This window comes from Canis aureus, chromosome 29, assembly GCF_053574225.1.
Source record: "Canis aureus isolate CA01 chromosome 29, VMU_Caureus_v.1.0, whole genome shotgun sequence".
NCBI lineage: Eukaryota > Metazoa > Chordata > Mammalia > Carnivora > Canidae > Canis > Canis aureus.
Window position 1 is genome coordinate 3,382,284 of NC_135639.1, and position 19,095 is coordinate 3,401,378.

The 19,095-nt window shown below is 46.5% G+C and overlaps 1 long non-coding RNA gene across 1 annotated transcript; it reads right to left on the reverse strand.

Moving 5' to 3' along the window:
* Nucleotides 1-10,328: 10,328 nt before the first annotated feature.
* Nucleotides 10,329-17,168, reverse strand: LOC144300757 (uncharacterized). Its single transcript, XR_013367535.1, has 4 exons — nt 17,050-17,168; nt 16,319-16,932; nt 13,377-14,505; nt 10,329-11,377 (listed from the first exon to the last, which is right to left on the reverse strand). It is a non-coding gene; the product is annotated as an uncharacterized LOC144300757 (long non-coding RNA).
* Between the last annotated feature and the right edge of the window lie 1,927 nt (nt 17,169-19,095).

Here is a 19,095-nt window from a genome sequence, read left to right on the forward strand (position 1 = left end):
GGGATGATGGACATGTCAGAGATGGGAGCTTGTGGAAGATATTGAGAAAAGTGAATTCTTCCTAAGGCTGGGAAGACTGGGAGAAACACATAGGAGGGTATGAGTGGGTTTTCTCTATAGAGGGGCAGGAGCAACAGGGAGGGGTAGTTGGGGCAAGAGCTTCTCCCAGGGTTCTCAGCCGGGGTAGGGCCCAGGAAGGACTCTCATAGAAGGGAAGGAGATGGGGTGAGGGTCCTGTGCTCATCGCCTCAAGACGCCTGCTGCAGCTGCCACTTCCATACTCAAAACTCCAAGGCTCCTCATTGTCCCAACCACCAAATCTATATTCTTTATGATGATGTCCAGGGCCCTGGCTTCTTTCTCCAGCTTGTTTGGAGCTCTCATTCTGGCTCTCCCCTCCCACCACAAGGACACCTCAGTTCCCGTAGGTCTCTTCCAGCCCTTACTCTACATCCCCTTTCTGATTATTGTTATTTCGCATATGCCAGATACCCTTGTGACCTACCTGGGGAAACGGCATTAAAGTCCAAATTAAAAGTTACTGTCTCTAAAAGTTCCTAGGATATTGAGATCAGATTTAATCACTTCCTTATTTGGGCTTCTTTATAGTCAGATGTGTTGCTTTCCGGTGTTGACTTCTGCTTCTGCTCAATAGGTTAGAAACATTGTGTTATGGGAGACGGTGTGCAAGCTTTAGAACTGGACTGAGGGAAGCCTGTGTGGCTCAGTGGTTTAGCATCGCCTTCAGCCCAGGGCGTGATCCTGGAGACCAGGGATGGAGTCCCACGTCGGGCTCCCTGCATGGAGCCTGCTTCTCCCTCTGCCTGTGTCTCTGCCTCTCTCTCTCTCTTTCCGTGTCTCTCATGAATAAATAAATTTTAAAAAAATATTTAAAAAAAAGAACTGGACTGATCTGAGCTTCCGTTCAGGTGCCATTGCATGCCAGCCGTGTCACTTGCAGACTAGTTCATGTCACTGAGCCTCAGCTTCCTCGTTGATCAAAGAGGGTTAGTAACACCTGCAGAATAGCAGCTCACCTGTCCCCTGTGGTTCATGGTAAGGTCAGTAGGGGCAAGAGATGGCTTGGTCATCCCAGGAGCCGCGGCATCTAGTACACTGCCTGGCATACGATGGGCTCTAGGCAAACACTTGGTGAGTGAATGAATGAATGGACCATAAGATTACTGTAAGCAGGGTAACAGGTGATTGACACAAGGTGCTTGACCCATGGCAGGCTCTCACTCTGTGGTTGCTATTATTACTCACTTGAACACAGCTATTGCTCCAACTCGTGGGTGCTTTTGGAAGCTAGAAATTAAGTTTTGTTGTGTTCTCAGCTAGACCCTTCCACATAGTGACTGCCTCAAGCCATTGAATATAATTTCATGATCATTGCAGCTGGAAACAAACTTCAGGCAGAAAACAAAACAGATGAGCTCTCTTCTCTTTTGGAGCTTATGGCTATCCATGTCCATATTGTACTATCGCAAGCCCAGTGGCCATTTCATGTATATATTTTATTATGGAATAAAGATAGACTAATAGCATATATTTATTGAGCATTTACTATGTGGTAGGCCACATTATTTTATTTCTGATTTATTTTCTTTTATGCTTGCAACAACCCTATAAGGAAGATGCTATTACTATTCTTTTTTTTTAAAGATTTTATTCATTTATTTAGAGAAAGAAAGAGGTTGCAAATAGGGGAAGGGATTAAGGGAGAGGGAGAGAGAGAATCTCAAGTACACTCCATGCTGAAGTGTGGAGCCTGACACAGGGCTGGATCTCACGCCCCTGAGATCATGACCTGAGCTGATACCAACAGTCTGACACTTAACTGACGAGCCACCGAGGGGCCCCTGCTATTACTATTCTTGCTAAATGAACAGGAAAGCAAAGCTCATCTAATTTTCTCAAGGCCGTACAGCTGGAGAGGGAGGTGCTGCAATGCACACCCAGGGGTAGGGATGGCAGGAGGCCAACAGGATGCATCTATCCCTTTGCAGCAGGCAGAACTGTGGCAGGCTGGACAGCTACTGGGATAAGTCTTAAAATAGATCTGTCCTGGGAGTATATGCAAAGAAGTCCATAAGAAAAAAGGGTGCTACATTTGGGTGACAGGTGGGTAAGATGGAAAGAACCCAGGCTTTGGAGTCTGACATGCCTGGCTTTCTTCATTTTTTGCATTTTTGACCTAGAGCAAGTTGCTTCTGCTAGATTCACTCGTCTTACTTCAAGTATGGAGACAGTATTACGTACCGAACTGGATGGCAGTCATGGTAAAATGTGTTTTGAATGCGGTCATGATGACAGTTTTCAATCCAGGTAGGACGTTAACAAAAGCTGGTTCTATGCTTTCCAACGGGTCACCCCACGGCCTCCCACAGTGGAACCTCTTGGCCCCTGGGAGGTAGTTTGGGCAAGATGCACTGCCAGGTGCCCAGCTGGACTCCCACCCTCCTTGATGGAGCTCATGTTCACTCCCTGAGGGCTTTGTTAGATGCTAGAAATGCAGAAGAGTATAAATGCTTGGCTTTGGGGTGACGGCTCCATCTAGCCCTGTGGGGGACTCTACATAACATTTGGCCTGCTTCTGCCTTGTGGGCTCCCCTCCAGTCTCCTCTCCCCAATTTTTGGGCTGCTTGTTCCCATGGAGTGGACTCAGCTCTGTCTGGCTGAGGGACCTGCTTCTCTTCAAGGAAGATCTTGCAGGAAGTTCTCCTGGTTGACCCAATGTTTGCTGCTGCTTTTAGTTCTCCAGAAAAATGGATCTCAGAAGCTGTTTGCAAATATGTAGCAACCAAAGTACCAGTTAAATGCAAATCGTTGACTCCTACATCCCTAAATTCTCAATCAGTAGGTCTGGAGTGAGGGCACCGGCATCTGGGCTTTCAATGAGCAGATGGTCTGAGCACTACTCTTTGTGAAATACCTGCTTGAGAAATGAGTGGCCAGCTTGTCCTCATTTGCCTGGGACTTTTCCAACTTAGCACCCCTTGGTCCTGACAAACCCAGACAATGGTCACCCTAGACATATGTAAATTCCATCTCTTTGGGCCTCCTGAGGACTATCTATCTTGGTTTGGAAGTAGGGCTCTGAGTTTCAGTCCCTGCCTGCCTGATTTTCCTCGAATCACCTGTCCTCAAGCTACCAGAGGCCAAGATCAACGCACTCTGAAGAACACACAGTGATGGATGGCTGGACCCCACTTCTCCTTGCTGACTGGGAGACACTGCAGCGGCTCTGTCCTCTCTAGCCTCCTGCCTGCCAGGCTGCTCACAGTCCCATCACCAGCAGGTGTGTCCAGCCTCCCAGCACCTGCCCCACCATGGGCATGCTGATGTCCTGTGCTGGTTCCTCCAGGCTCACCTGCCCTCGGCCACATGGGAAAGCACGGCAGCATGACCTTTCCTGCAGAGAACAGGAGATAAGCTGCCACAGGAGCCCTGGTTTTCCATTTTGAGCTATTGCTGAGCCTGTAATATCTCTTCACTCATTTGAGGAGTCACTGCTCTGCCAGTATCTAATTCATTACTCATTAAAGCAGTTTGAAATAAGGCACAGTGTGTACTAAAAGGTGCTATATAAAGCCAAATTAAATATATTTTAGTACAAGTTCACTCAGCCAGGTGCTCCCAAGAAAACCTGATAATTAGGACTCTAACTTGGTACGATGGTGTAATCTAGCCTAGAAAAGATGCTTATTATAGCCATGCCATTCATACAGGCATTTACGAAAATGCTTCAATTACATGGAAATATTTTAGGAGTGTATAAGTTGGCTTGAAAAATCGATTTGAATTGAAGGCAGGCATTTGGCATCTCAACCTCTGCCTCGACATCAACCGCTGGGTAGAGTTTCTTTTTCTTTTCATATTCTTTCTTCTTCCCTTCTTCTCTCCTTCACTCTTTCGTAAAGTCAGTTTGGCTTTTTATAATTTCAGGCCCCAAAATTGGTGTTTCTGCCTTTGGGTTCCCCTAAATTAGAAACAAAGGGCTTCCTCGTGTAGAGTCATTGTATCTGTCTGAATGGGCGCGGTAACCAAAGACCGGGTTGTTAACGACAGATACTGTCCTCCCAGAGCCGGAGGCTGGGGGTCCCGGTCTCCCCAGGTGCAGCATGGTCAGGATCTGGGGATGGCCCCCTCCCTGCCTTCCGGCTGCATCCTGCCATGGTGGGGAGAGATGCTAGCGAGCTCTCTGAGAGCCCACTCTCATGATCTTGTCTACGACTGATCACCTCCCAAAGGCTGCAGCTCCTCGAACCATCGCACAGGGGTTAGAACTTCAACATAGGAATTTGGGGCCCTGGGGGACACAAGCATTCAGTCTATGACAGTCATGTTTTAAAAAGTATTTATCAACATGTTCTAACTTGCTTGGGGTAAGTAATTAATAGGACATACAAAGTAAATTATTTGCCATATGACTACAGAAAAACCAAAGGCAAAAAACATTCACTCAAGGGGCACTTGGGGGGCTCAATCCAGTAAGCGTCTGACTCAGGTCACAACCTTGGGTTTGTGAGATGAGATCAAGCCCCATGTTGGGCATGGAGCCTGTTTAAGATTCTCTCTCTCCCTCACTCTTCCTTCCCTCCCCTCCCCCCAAAATCCCATTCATTCAAAATGCCCAGGGCCCCTTGTCCCATGGATATACTGAGGTGGGGATTACTGGGAGCTGCCCCAGTGAGCAATTTTGCCAGAGGCCCTCACATTTTCTAAGGACCAAGGAGACCCTATCAAGTTGAGTACCAGGTGCTCCCTAAATGTGGCCAGTGCCACTGCTGCTGGACTGGAGGCCACCGCCTGGGGGGCGAGTCCCATGGCGGGCAGAGATCAAGGGGGCCTAACCAAGGAGCCCTCGCTTGCTCCCTGCCTCATGATGTCTTTCCGCGTTGTCTAGTATAACTGACAATTCTGATGTCTGCAGTCATCCCCATGTTGGGCAGTATAGGTGGGCCCCCTTAAGACATCCTACTTTACTTACAAAATTTCTGAAACGTCATCACAAAAATGTAAAATTTCCTTCACAAAATTTTTCACTCTGGGGAGCCTTTTAAGAATTTCCCTATTGAGACATGTGATTTGCTCTGATTAGTTAGGGAACAAGGAACCCATGAGGCAGTGTAGACAAAATGACCACATTTGAAAGTGATTTCCTGCCACCCGGCCAATGGAGGCACAGGCTCCTTCCATGGGGCCCACAAAGGGGTCACCGAGCTCCAGCTCCAGTTCCTCAGGCCCACCCCACTTTCCTTCCTGTGTCTCCCTGACTCTTCTGGCCCATCACAGGAATCCAGTTCAGCTACTGTGGCATTTGTGCATCATCTGTGTGACTATGTCTCTCCAAATCAATGGTGGGTCCCTCAAAAGCAGCATTCATGCTGTGGCAGGCTCTGAAGCTATAGTATGGCTGGGAGGGGCTCATAGTCTAGTGAGAAATAAAGAAAAGCTAAACGGGGATTGTGGGAGAGCGCGGTTGGTCTAGAGCACAGATGCACGGGTGCAAGAGGGCATGGAGAATGGGAGGCCACAATCACTCCTTTGTTTGGCAGCTAACTGGTTGTCACTGGCTGGGCACACAAGAGGTTTAGCCAAGCCATGTGGCTCCATCTAACGAGTGGCTGGCCCCGGTGGTCAAGGCTTCCAGTACATTCAGTACAAATGGCGCCCGGCCTCCTGCCCAGTCTGCCATATTGAAGCTGAATGTGCCCCAGCCTGTCCTGCTGTGAGGATGCGCTCAAGGCAATGGCAGTGTTTCATGGTCCTCATTCGGCTGGACAGATTCCTCCTTCCCTCACAGAGACACGGGCATGAGGACAGTGCAGAAAAGCCAAGACAAACTCAATCTTGGTCGCCAGATAAGTAGAAAATGAAAAGTTCAAGAAATATGGGCTGGTGTGGTCTTAAGAGCCATGGAACCATGATGAGACTATTGCTACTTTAGGACTGGTTCAAAGGGTGCCTTCCTACGATAATCAGACCTGCACACGTGTTGGTTCCTACTGGGTGTACCCGGGGAAGGAAGGTGTTTCCTGCCACGTGGCAGATGGATGCCACATCCAGAGATCACCCTTCTCCATGAGGATGCGCCGATGCGGCTCCCCCTCTGCACATATTGTCCAAGAGGCATTTGGGCACCTGGTAAAGGTAATGGCCTCTGCAAACCCAGGGATGTCCATGACCAAAGAATCAGGGTTGGGGCATGCAGCAGGACCCTGTGGCACTGTCAGCCTGTGTCAGGCCCCTTCCCGGGACAATATACTGTCCTCTACAACCGACCTGATGTGTCCACAGTCGCTGCTTATTATACCCGAGAGGAGTTTCCCTGCTCCAGACCTATGTCCCTCTAGTAGATTAGAAAATTCATAGAAACTGGTCATTATAGGAACATGTTTTAAAAATTAATCGACGGTGGCGGTTCACTGAGAATTTTGTGTCCAGGTGTCAGGCACGAACCTGTCTAAATTGAAATACCTCGGCTAGACGTTGCTCCAAATGGCTCAGTACCTGCGAGCTGAGGTCAGACAGACCCACAACTGTATTTCCACAGAGTTTTGATTTTTTTTTTCTTGTGTATGTTTAGGAACACAGTCTCCTTAAATTGTGGTGGCAGGTAGCCAGAGGAAAGAGAGGTGTTAATGAGACTCTGTCTAAATGGAAGTGGTGCACGACTGACAGGTTTTCCTACTGCAGTTGGCACTGGATCGAAAAGGCAGGTGGTGGCACGAAGCTGACCGATCATCTTAGATAGGGATGAAAGAGCAGTGACAGGGCGTGGATTCGAGGGCTGCTGGGATCCACACGAGCGGGGAGGCGGGGAGCGGCTTCAGGGCTGGGGTGGTGGGGGGAGATCCCAGCTCTTTGACACCCGAGGCTCTCAGTGAGGAGCACACCCAGCGATGGGATTCCAGGAGGGGCACAGCGTAGGAGTAGCTTAGAGGTAGCACGTGTGTGAGAGTGTGTGTGTGTGTGTGTGTGTGTGTGTGTGTACAGGGGGGAGTGGAAAGAGGAGCTCAGGCTCCTCCCAAGAGCTTCTGTGTCTTTAAGGAAGGATGCCTGCAGGATGCTGTGATGACTGTCACTCTCTTTACAGGTGTCACTTTATTCCTTTGAATCTAGGCAGTGAGATGGCCTTTGGATATTTAGGGGCTGGCTCCCCATTGTTAGCTTATTCAGATTCTTTCCTGGAACTCTCTTCTTTTTTTTTTTTTTTTTTTTCCTGTTTATTTCTCTGTTTCAATTGCACATTTTTTTTTTTTTTCAGACAACCAGCAAGAAAAGCCCAAAGATATCTCAATCTTGTCACTTTCTGCTGGGGGTGGGGGGTTCCGTGGATAAGCTGGATGCGGAAGGAGTTTGAGTCATTTGGTCGATGGAGACTTTGGGGACCCTCCTTCCTATTCTGTTCTTCCAGCCACTGTGAACAGATTTCGTTTTCCCCGGGGACACCAGAGTTCAGCTCCGGCTGGTCCTACTGACCACCAAAAAGTGGGGGAGACAGGGTGAAGTGACATACATTTACACCTCATGGCTGCAAAAATAAAATATTACTTCGTAGTACCTTGGGGTATAGGCGGTCAGAGTGGAGAGACGGTGAGATTTCTGTATTTTCAATGGAAATGCAAGAACTTTGTCCCAGGGACATACACGAGGATGAAGAGGGGCCCTAGGAGCACAAAAATGCAGGAGCTCATGGATAACGGAACCTCCTTAGCGCAGATGATGTGAAAATTGAAATTTCTATATTACCAATAGGTTTTTAACATTCAGGAGATGAGAGCAAAAGGGGAAAAAAAATCTATTACTGTTACCAGGTGACATAAAGTCACCTTTCAGATTTCCCTGCAGCACAAAATAGAAAACAATAGGACGCGGCCAGCATGGGGCAGAAATGCCTGGTGCCACATGCCTCCTGCCGTGTTTACCTGGGAAGCATGGGATTTCCGTGCGATTTGCCTCGTGGTTTTTGTCCTAGCCCATAGATCAAGTTGAGCTTACGGAAGATTGATCAATTTCAGTTAATGTTAAAAATTAGTTCAAGATCATTTTGGAGAAAAATTGTCCTTTTCTGCTACTTCCTAGTAATGACCTGAAAAATGAGCAGCAATCTTTCTCTCTCGCTTATGCTACTTGGCTTTGCAAGAAATTCCCCTAATGGGTTAGATTTAGCATTGTCACCCTTGAAATTAAATGCTGGTGTTTAAAACTTCGTTTTTATAAGAAGAATTTGACATTAATAATTTTTATACCTTTGATTAAATAACTAAAAATACATTATTATTGGGTTAATAATTACCCTAGATATGTTCAGATTTTTGACCATTTCCCTGCATTATTATGGCACAGAAGCAAAATTTCACTCATATATTTGACTTAAATGGCAGTCTTCAGGGATTTGAATCAGAAATTATAAGTTCTAGTGCAATTTACATGTTAAGTTCTGTAACCCCGTGATAGTTCAACCATTTGTTAAAAAAAACAGTAGGTGGCCTATGGTCTGATTTTCAATGAATAATTTTCTTTTACATCCAGCACAAGGTCCAGCTGAATGTTTCATTACATTAAAATTTCACCAAGCGACATAAACCTTGTAATTAAAAAAGCGTTAACGTTTTCTAGAGTGCTGAGATAATTTTTGAAAACGTTGATATATTCCTTCAAGAGGTGGCTGGGCTAGACCTACAGACATTTTGTCACATCGCATCCTTAGACATGTCTCCACTTAAATTATTTAAGCCGTGGTGTTTTTATTTCTTCTCCTTTCCTGAAGAGGAACCTTGAGGAATTCGATGGAAATGAGGAATTACGTGATTACTGAGCACCTGACTTCTAGAACAAAATCCAAAATCATTTAAATACGGTTTCATGTTTCTGTATTGCGACCAACTTCCTTTGGCTGTTTTTTTTTTTTTATTATTTCAAAATAGCTCGTGATTTATTCTTGTTGCCTTGTTCATCTCACGTTTATTTAATTAGCAGTGCTCCTCTGGCATGTCTTAATAAAGAGTGGAAAACAGCGTTATCATAGCAGTTACCTGTCTCCTGCAAGAAGCCCCAGAATTACCCATGCCATCTGAGATCCCAAAATACCCATCTTGCCCACGGGCACCCGTAGGGTCTGCAATGTACTGACATTATTCTTAGACACAGTGCCTGGGACTTCTAGGAATGGTGTCCCAGCAACGACCAATCGGTATCCACCTATGATCCAGCGCCACCGTATACATTTGGGTAGGGACTACTACTTCTGGGAAACATTGAAAAAAAATGCATTACCTTCTGTGTTCAAAGCAGAGGGGAATGAAAGAGACAGCCAGCCGAGAATGCCAGCTAGCCATTCACAAGTGCAGAGAGCTCCTGGGAACGTTTGAAAGTATTGTGCAGGCTCAGAGACACTGCCTGTCAGAGGGAATGGCCCTTCTTTGTGGGCCTGAAAAACATCCTGAGTCCCCATCTTTGGGAAACAAGAGGGTATTTCTTGGTGAGGAGAAATCTAGACCTTTTGTGTTCTTGTAGCATTCTTCGGATGTTGTTGGCTTTCTTGCTTTGCATTTGCATGTGTGTGTGCGTGTGTGTACATGCGCAGAGTGAGAAGGAGTTTTCTTTTTTTTGCTTAACACAATCTGAATTGTTAGTACATGTGGCCTGGGGCTTTTAAAAAGAAAAAAAATGGATGTATACATTTAAATCTATAGATGAAAACTCATAGAGACCTGCGACACTCGTTCTGCAGGGTTGTGGTGCCCCGACGAGACTCCATTTCTCTAGCATATGACTGAACCCTCAGTGTAAATCTGTTCCCGTCAGCTTCTCTGTGTCTCTTTACTATGTACTGTCCCCTGATTACCACTAAGATGCCACCAAACTGGGCTGTGAGTTCAACGAGAACAAATTTGTAAGAACAAATTAGAAAGTCATGATTTCCATCCCCATAGAAACAGAATAAGCCACATTGTTTATTAATCACCAGGTAGATGGATGGAGGATGGATGAGAGCTACGCTGGGTGGGGTCTGTGACTTTCTCTTTTACCAGAAAGTAAAAGAGCAAAAGCAGTATCATGTACCAAGTGACAAGGGGGAAAAAAAAAGAAAGAAAAAGTAAAAAAAAAAAAAAAGGGTCAAATCTGGTGCATTCCTTCTTGGCTGCAGAGAAGCTCCTTTTAGACTTCCCTTTTATTTCTTTGAGATGTTTGGTGATGAATCAAACATGATTCTTTTTTGAAAAAGAATCTTTTCTGAAAAACTTTCTTTTTCTTATTGGGCTTTACCGATCAGGGGGAAAAAACATTAACTATCAATATACAGCAGATGGTTCATATGATTTTTTAAAATTTTATTTTGAAATGGAAAGTCTCAAGAACATGGGCCTTGTGGTAATGCCTCAAAGATAAAAGTTTTCTTTTGTGTGTTTTTAAACGTTAAGGATGAATGAAGGGAGACCTCTTTGTATGGTTTGAATCTAAAGTATCAGAGTAAAGTGTCAAAGCTCACAAGAGGTGAAGAGAAGTGCCCCAAAGTCTCGGAACACAGACACGACCTGAGCCAGGCCATGAGGACGCTTATTGACATTTGGACACAAAAGTCCCAGGAAGATGCGTTGCATTGATTTCCTTCCACTGAGTTAGGACCCCACACGAATTGTGATTTCATAGGAACTCTCTTAAGTAGACAGTGGCACCGAAATACCATGTTCTGTAAAGATCCTGTTGCTCGAAACTAGTAATCTTTCACAATGGAGTTGGGTAAATGGTCTCAGGAACTTCATGTAAACTTGTCACTTTCAGGTTTGAGCCTTTCCTATTATGTCTATTATTTTATCAATTTTTAAAATTTGTTTATTTATTTTTTTTACAACTGGCAGTCTTCCTGTTTGAGAACTGTTTTTTTTTTTCCCTGTCTTTTTTTTTTTTTTTTATGTCTTTTGGGTGGATTCAGTCTCCTTGAGGGAAATACTACAGACTTCAGTCCCAGGAAGGGAAATGAGGAGAGTGTGCTGTTACCTGAATACATGCCAATGGGTCCTGAGTAACCAGCACCCTTGGTTTTCAAGAGTGTGTCATATACACCATCGATCTGGGGGCTTTTCCAGTGGTAATTGGTTCTGTCCCTTAAGGAGTCTTTATATGTGTGGTGGGGAGAAGCTTGGACCATTTGACAAAATGCAGATATGGTAAAAATTTCCCAAACATTATCAAGAGACTGTCTGCTGCACAAAAACACTGATATAAGGTCAGTCCCCACAAGATTTTTAGCCCATTTTCTGTTGGAGCCTTTCAGGCAGTTTGTAGGTCCAGGCAACTGTGGGCTCTTCTTATGCAGAGTTGTCATCCTGACAAACAACAGCTCCTGCCCAGAGAGAGGAAAGACCTGTGAAAGATGACAAAATATTAATTTTAACACTACAGAATTCGCTGGCTGGGGAATATTTTTGTGAAATCGTTCTTGACTAGTTACTTTGTGATTTTTAAAAGCTTGTCGGTCAATAAGAAGCAATGAAAGACAAAAATACTCTAGAATCTTATGTTTATATTTAAAGTAGACTCAATTTAGGACTTTTTTTGGGGGGGAGGGTCAGGGCAGGGGCAGAGGGTGAATCCTTAAGCAGGCTCCCCCATGGGTGCAGAGCCTGAGGTGGGACTCAACCCCATAACTCTGAGATCATGACCTGAGCTGAAATCAAGAGTCGGACTGAGCCACCCAGGAGCCCCTCAACTTAGGACTTTTTTTAGGGTGTTTCTGGTGAGAATTTTCCTTTACCGCTGAAAAATTTACTCTCTTCCATATTTTCTATTTTTCTGCCACTGACACTTTTCCTCCCCACCATATAAAATTGAACAGAGCTAAGCACTGACACACGAATGACACCTCACAGAGACTTCTCAGCAGTCTGTTAAATTTGGGAAAAACCTCAAAAAAATGCTTACATCTTGTCTGATCTCTTTTCCTAATCCAGAATATTCAGAGTATCCAGCTCTAAGAGTAAAAAATAACCCACGACCAGCACACACACCGGAGAGACTTCTCCCATGAGTTGCCATGCAAAGTATTCAAAGCCCATATAGCTTCCAGGGAAAGGACAAAAACACAATCCAAAGTAAAAAAAAAAAAAAAAAAAAAAAGGCAAATTAATTTAAAACTCTACTGGCACCTATACTAGACTATCTATTCTCTCTGTTTCATCTACATTTACACAGAATGTGAGCAGAACCCTGGGGGCTCAGCCAAGTTCTGTTAAGTGGTGGCTGAGAGGGAGAAACAACCCCGAGAAACCCTAAACCCCTGAATAAATTGTGAGGGAGACCCTCTGCAGGCCCAGCCCAGGCGGCGAGCCCCCGCGCCCAGAGATCTCTGTGCTCAGGTTGGCTGAACCGTCTCTGACAGAAACGCTTCCTTAGTTATTTGTACATCTTTCCCGGGAAAGGAAGGAAAAAACCCTCTGGAGCAAGAGAGGCTTATCTTGCTGTGTTTTGAAACAGTTTTGGTCATGTAGTCTTCTCGAAGACCATGTCCCCCTCCCAACCCCTATGCAATTTTCCCCGAGGCTAACAATTTTATATCCAAGGTAAATCTAGCTAAAATTAAGAAACAGAACATACAGCTGCCCTTACTCCTGGCCCACAGATGTTACCAAAATCTGATTAAAAAGCCCTTAATCTCCTGCTGCACCTTTTCATTAGTGGGATAATCTTTTTTTTTTTTTTTTTTTCCCAAATATCTTGCAGAAGGGGGAAAAGGAGCCAGAGAAGAAGAGGTTTTGATCATCAGGATCGCTGCAAATGTGCACGGATCCTAGTGGGGAAAATGAGGAGTGAGGTAATCCATGTGCTGAAATATTTTTGCTTCTTTTTCTAGAAAATGTGCAATTTGGTCAGGCAGAAAAAATTGAACAGAGCCTTCCAAGCAATAAATCACTGGATTGCTGGTGACATTCATACAATGCGGATATAGTGTTAACTGTACGAGTCAGACAGCCTCTCCTGCACCCAGCCTGTCCCTAGGAGGTGACCTTGTGACGGTGCGGTAATCAATCATTCTGGCGTAGGACACACTGTTTTTGTTTAATATTACACTATTGGAATATATAGTAAACAAAGTGTAAAGGAAATTTGGAGAGCAAGCACTATATAAGGAAGGCTGTAATATGTGCGCTGCCTGCGGAGAATCACCTACTCCCTGCAGCCTGTGAACAGCTAGTTTACCAACTTCACGGCCTCAGACACCGAGCACATCTGCATCTGCAAGCTGCCGGCGCTGGTGCGGGGCCCCGAGCACCCACCCGTACTTAAAACGTGAAGGGAAATGAGACTGGAAGCTGGAGAGGCCGGAGACACCGGGCCCCCGACGGGGATGGGTTTCCAAGGCTCACCTCCTCGTCTCCCCGTCGCTGTGTTTCCTCCCACACTTCCTCTCAGGATTTTTCTGAGCAAGTCCTGGGGAAGAATGGAATTCGATTTCAGAAACACAGACTCAGGCGTGCATCTCGATGAGCCCACATCTCCTAGAATATTCTGGAAGGGACGCGAACCCGGAACTGTGTCCCGTGGTTGGCGCTCAGTCCAGACCGGCTCCTCCAAGCCTCTCGCCCTGTGTTAGGAGGATCTATTGTCTTTAAAGTGAGTTACATGCACATAAAGCAGGAACACAGAAGTGGGAACACGGGGCCTTATTAACCGGCTGGCTTGTTATTTTCAGCGTGGGCCACTTTGGGGCCAGGCTAGTCCGCAGCGTGCACTGCGCCTGATGAGACCCAACTTTATGGAGGAGATTTTCAAAGAGCGATAGGTCTAAATAAATTAAGCATGGAAAGCTAAAGGGCCCTCCGTTTTTCCCGAGCCATCCAGCATTTCCTCAAGGCGCCAGCCCTTTCGGACAGGATGCTGCAAAGCGTATTTTGATTCTATTTGTTCCGAGCACACCGAGCACACCTTCCTTAAAAAGTCGTGGAATTGGATTTGTTTGGGATGTAACATCATCAGTGGGGATTCGGAGCCTAAGTTAGGGGGAGAATTGGACTCTAAACACACATAAGTGGAGACTTTTCACAGCCCACTGAAGTGGCACGTTTTAGTTCACATCACATCCAAACATTTTCTCCCGAACACACTAGAGTTTTCCCTGTTTTTCATGGAAAATCAGCAAGTCAGAAACAGTCAGTTGATTTTTACAATGTGAGTTCTGGGGCCTCTAAATGAGCGTGATAATCATACAATCCAAAGGAAAACAATGGTGGGGTATTTAAAATCAATGTCGTGAAATGTATTCAGAAAGATCGACAGGCACACATTTCCCACGTGGGCGCGGAGCTCATTTCAGTGACTGGGAATGAGGTTTCAGGTGACACATCCAAATTTCTCTTGGAGCGCTCCCTGAGTAGCGCCGCTCTCGGCGAGGGACACGGGGGTCAGCGAGGCCCTTCTCGCCCCAGACTCGGGATGGTAGGAGATTCTCAGTGAGACGCTGGGTCTGATGGAAACCTCCAGATGGTTGGACAATGCCTAGAAAAGTCGAGAAAGGGAGAGAAGTCAGAGACCACACGTGTCCGTGTGAAAGACCTCGTCCATTGCACAAGATTGAGTTGGTGAGGTCAACGTAGGTCCGTATAGCCTGACCTAACGGCAGGTCAGTTAGGACTGTGTGTGTGTGTGTGTGTGTGTGTGTGTAGAAAGCCTTGATCTAACCAGAAGGAGACCCCACGTCTATTATTTATATTAAGCCTCCTTAGGGCATCACACAACACAGTTGCCATCGGGAGGGAAGGATGAAGAGACATGGCAACAGCTAAAACCGTGTCTTATTTGGGACCAGCATCGCCTCTGGGAAGCCAGCCCAGAGACTGGGGAACAGAAGGGCCATGTGGGAGAGGCAGTGACACAGGGTCACACTCACACCCCGCACACGACTCATCCCCCGCGGCCGACTCTACCTTGAGTTGAGTTGCTATAGCTCGGCCCCTGGCGCCTTGCTGCAGGCTGCACCCAGCAGTACCCCCAGGGACGGGAGGAGGTGGAGCCTGCTCAGTGGGGCCCAGGTAGGTCCAGGAGGCAGGTGGGACACAGACCACCCCTCCGTTTTCCTCTTTTGAGATAATCCAGGAGCCCCGGTAACAAGGCCGTGTCTGGCTTTGTTCATTCGACACATTAAACACAAATTGGTGGCCAGTAAACATATGCTCTTCCAAACTGTCTTTGAAGAAAGAAATGGTAGCACGAAATGTTATAAACTTTTAAGCAGTAAAACCTCTTGAAAAGCCCTATTACTTGGAATCAGCAGTATTTATCTCTTTTTCTTGTGGAAATGCATGTTGTTGTGTGCTCTGTATTCGCAGCAGGGAGATTTTTATCGCCTCTCTGACTAATCCAGCTCCATTATGAGTTATGTGGTTATTTTAAATATGTTCTCCTTCCTGCCCTCAGCACTTTTTTTTTTTCTCTTGCTGTTGCTAAGCCTTCCTGGGGCAGAAGTTGTTCTAGGTATCAGGCCTCGCTATACTCTATGATTCTATTCTTTAGGAGATGCTACGGTTCCCCTCAGCAGGGGTGAATTGAGAGCAAGTGGTCTTAATATGCAGCAAGAAATCTACAGGCAACCGAATCCAATTTGCATAGCTTTAGCTGTGCTAAAATTCTAGTCTCCAAAGGATAAATGCAAAAAAAAAAAAAAAAAAAAATGTGGTCTATCTTTGTGTGTTTAATTATCTGACTTAACTAGCTAAGTTACAATTGCTACAATGAGCATTGGAAAATATTTTGGGCAAAAGCTGTGAGCATTTTTTCAAATTGCTGATAAGAAAACTATTTGAGCAAATAAAAATGGAAAAAAAAATAAGACCATACACACTCATTTCCTGGGATGGTTAAAATGAGAGGTGACATAAATTATTAGCATCTTGTGACTCCGTTTAATTCAGCAACTTTCCCAGAAGTCACATACTTAATGTGAATATAAGTTTATGCAGTTTTTAGAAGCAAAAACTTAAGGTATGAGACAACATCCTCTTCTCTCAGGAAAGATGATCACGTTTGTTCTATAGTTAAACCTGTACAATATCCATTTGAAGGGCTGATCTATATTTAAAAAGGAAAATCAAAATACAAGCTTCATTATGTAGCCTGGAAATTCTGTGCAAACAATAAACATGGAGTGTCTATAAAAAATGTATTGTTTTTGACCCTCAGGGGTGAAACGAGTGTTATTCTTCAAATTCACTTTTTCCTTTGAAAGTGTGGGGGGACTGAGCTCATGTACGATATGATTTCAGAAGCAATTTATTGATTTAAAATAATAGTAACGCGTCCTTTAGAATCTTACCTCTGAAGACCTCGGGCAATGAAATATTCCAAGCAAAATATCAAGAAGAGAAATTTTACTCAGCGCAATTTGCATGTGAATTTGTGTCCAGGTTCATGCTTGGGGGTGTGCATCCTAAAGCATCTCTCACAACCGTTCATTCCAGGAAAACAATTCAGACCTGGTTCGGCGATGTTCCCAAGAATGCCACGCGGATGAAGGACTTCCAGGAATGGGGACACACCGTTAGGTTCGGGGACCTGGCACGGCACAGGGGGGCAAATGTTGTGAGGCTTTCCTCCTTTGTCCCCTCCAGCCCAGCTGCCCAGCCGCCTTCGAAAGACGCAGACCCACCTGCCGGTGTTGGCTCTGTTTTACCCAAGGCGTGACCGGCCTTACCAGGGCCCCGCGTGTTCTCCATTGCTTCTCCTAATGTCAAAGGCATTCCTTTGGCGTGAAATAAATCAACGGGGACAGCAGAGGAGGCTGCGGGCCGGGCGCCTGGGATGGGCTCGCAGGGCCGTGGGGGCGCCGGGTGCCCCTTTGCACAATCGCATCACGCACCTACACGGCAAAGCTCCACGTCTGTGGGGAATGTTCATTTTCGCTCCAGTCCCGGCACCGGCTCCCACCTCCTGGAACAGTAATGGGTGTCAGGTAGTCTGGACCAGACAGGATTGAGCCATCAGCCCCCCTGCTGCGTGTTAATTTATTGCCTCAGACATTTTCATATCGGATTCATTCTCACCCACCGCACTGCGGCTGCACGAAGCGCCCGGTCCCTGCCAGGCCGGGCGGCCCGGGGTGCGGGCACCTGGCACCCGCAAATGGCTTTCTTCCCAGCCCGGCCAGGTAGGGGCCCGGCCCGAGGACGTGCGCAGGCACTAGGCGTGGGGGTGACACGCGCGAGCAGGCTCCCCGTAAACAGGGAAGGAAACTGCAAGGCTGCCAGGGCTCCCGGTGTTAGCCGACTCCAGGAAATGGTGTTACTTCCTCGAGAAAACCCAGGGGCCCAGCTGCTCGGAATTTACATCAAAAATACCCTCTCCCTCGTTTTGTTTAGCAGATGCTGGAGAACCTGCTGGAAAGGTGTTGGTTTCTGTTTGCAAATGGATGCACCTGCACCGGGGCTCCCCTCTCTCCAACCCGGCCCCAGGCGCCGCTGCAGCGGGAGTCTGGCCCAAGGGCTGGGGACTGCGAGCTGGGTTTTGTCCCCTTCCCCTCCAAAATTCTCGGGGCTCGTTCCACACCCCCCTCCAAAAAAAATGACTTAATTCAGACGCTCAAAGAGGACAGGAGAGGAAGGGATGTTTGCAAACGTGAGAGAGGCAGTGGAACCCCCTGGCTCATCCCGGGAAGCATCAGGCAGCCGTTCGTGTCGTGATGACCGTAATGGGCACGTCCCGCCTGTCAGCCTGCGTTTGCACACATCTTCCCAGGACGAGAGCAAGTTTCTGATGGAAGCAGCTGGCGAGGCCCCTGGGCACGGGGGGGAGAGGCCCCTGTCGTGCCCCTGCAGGGGGAGGGCCGGGCGGGCGCTCGCTGGGGCACCTTGGCTCCGCCAGTGCCCCTCCACCTCCACTGCTGCACGATCCTCCCCGCTCACCTGGGAGATCCGGCTTGAAAGTCGAGCTTGGTTTTACACCCGGGCTCCTGTTGAAGAAGCTGACAGATAACTGGAGCAAATTTTTACTCGTTTTCCTTCAATGAACAAACACAAACCCTTGTCTTTCAGGTGCAGTGATGGACCTTGCGAGGCCGGTGAGTGTTTGGGCCTTCCTCCTGGCCGACTGGCTTTAAAAATCAGGCCACAGACTTTTGTGAGCACGACACTCCTTCCTCGCAGAGCCACACGGCAGGGACACAGACCCGGCACGGTGTAACCGGGATCCGAAAAAAGAAAAAGAACACGGAACACCAATTTTGGGTGCTGTATTAAATTGCTAGATGCTAAAAACATTAAAATGCTACATGCGGAGAGCAGCCGTGTAAGTGGCATCTATGACAAGTTAGGTCTCCATAAAGCAAGTTCTCAAAAAGCATCCAATCATTAACGAATGACATGCGGTTTACAGAAGGGCGCGTGCCCTTCAGGTGAGTCTGCAGGGATGGGTCTTGCCAGGGCGCATACGGAAGTCCTCTGTTCAACTTTAGGAACACGGCAGACTGGAGGGATTTTTTTTTTTTCAACATTTATCAATTGGATTTATGATTCCTGTGTCATCCGTCGTGTTTCTGACATTAGGAAATGTTCAATATTCAATGGCTCTTTTAAAACTACACAGTAAAATGTTTTAGTCTCCTCTCTTTCTGAAATCCTGGTAAATGGCTAATTTAATCCTAGTAAAACTCCTAGGCCATGGCTAATTTAATCTCCGAGTCAGACAACTGGAATTGTGAGTTTCCTCTGCTAATTCTATGGTACCATTTTGATGTCTTAAATGATTAACGGTCTATCGTGTGATGAGACCCCCTTGCCCGTGTGGCCCTGTGAGTGCCCTGGCTTTTTTGGTAGAAACATGCCATCTTTGCCTTGGGAGCTGCGGTTTGGACGAGGCCACATTTCGTGGACATGGGGCGCCTTCCCCAGGAAGACTCTGCTGGGCTCCCACGTGACCATGAGTATGACAAAGCCTGTGGAGGGACAGAAAGACCAAGAACACATGGGTCATCCATGAGTATCTGAGAGCTCGTCTTTTTTTTTTTTTTTTTTTAAGGCAACTCATATTTTAAAGAGTTAAAAAAAAATCTTTAATTTTCTTTTCCTGTTCAAGAAATTGTCCATAATAATCTTTTAT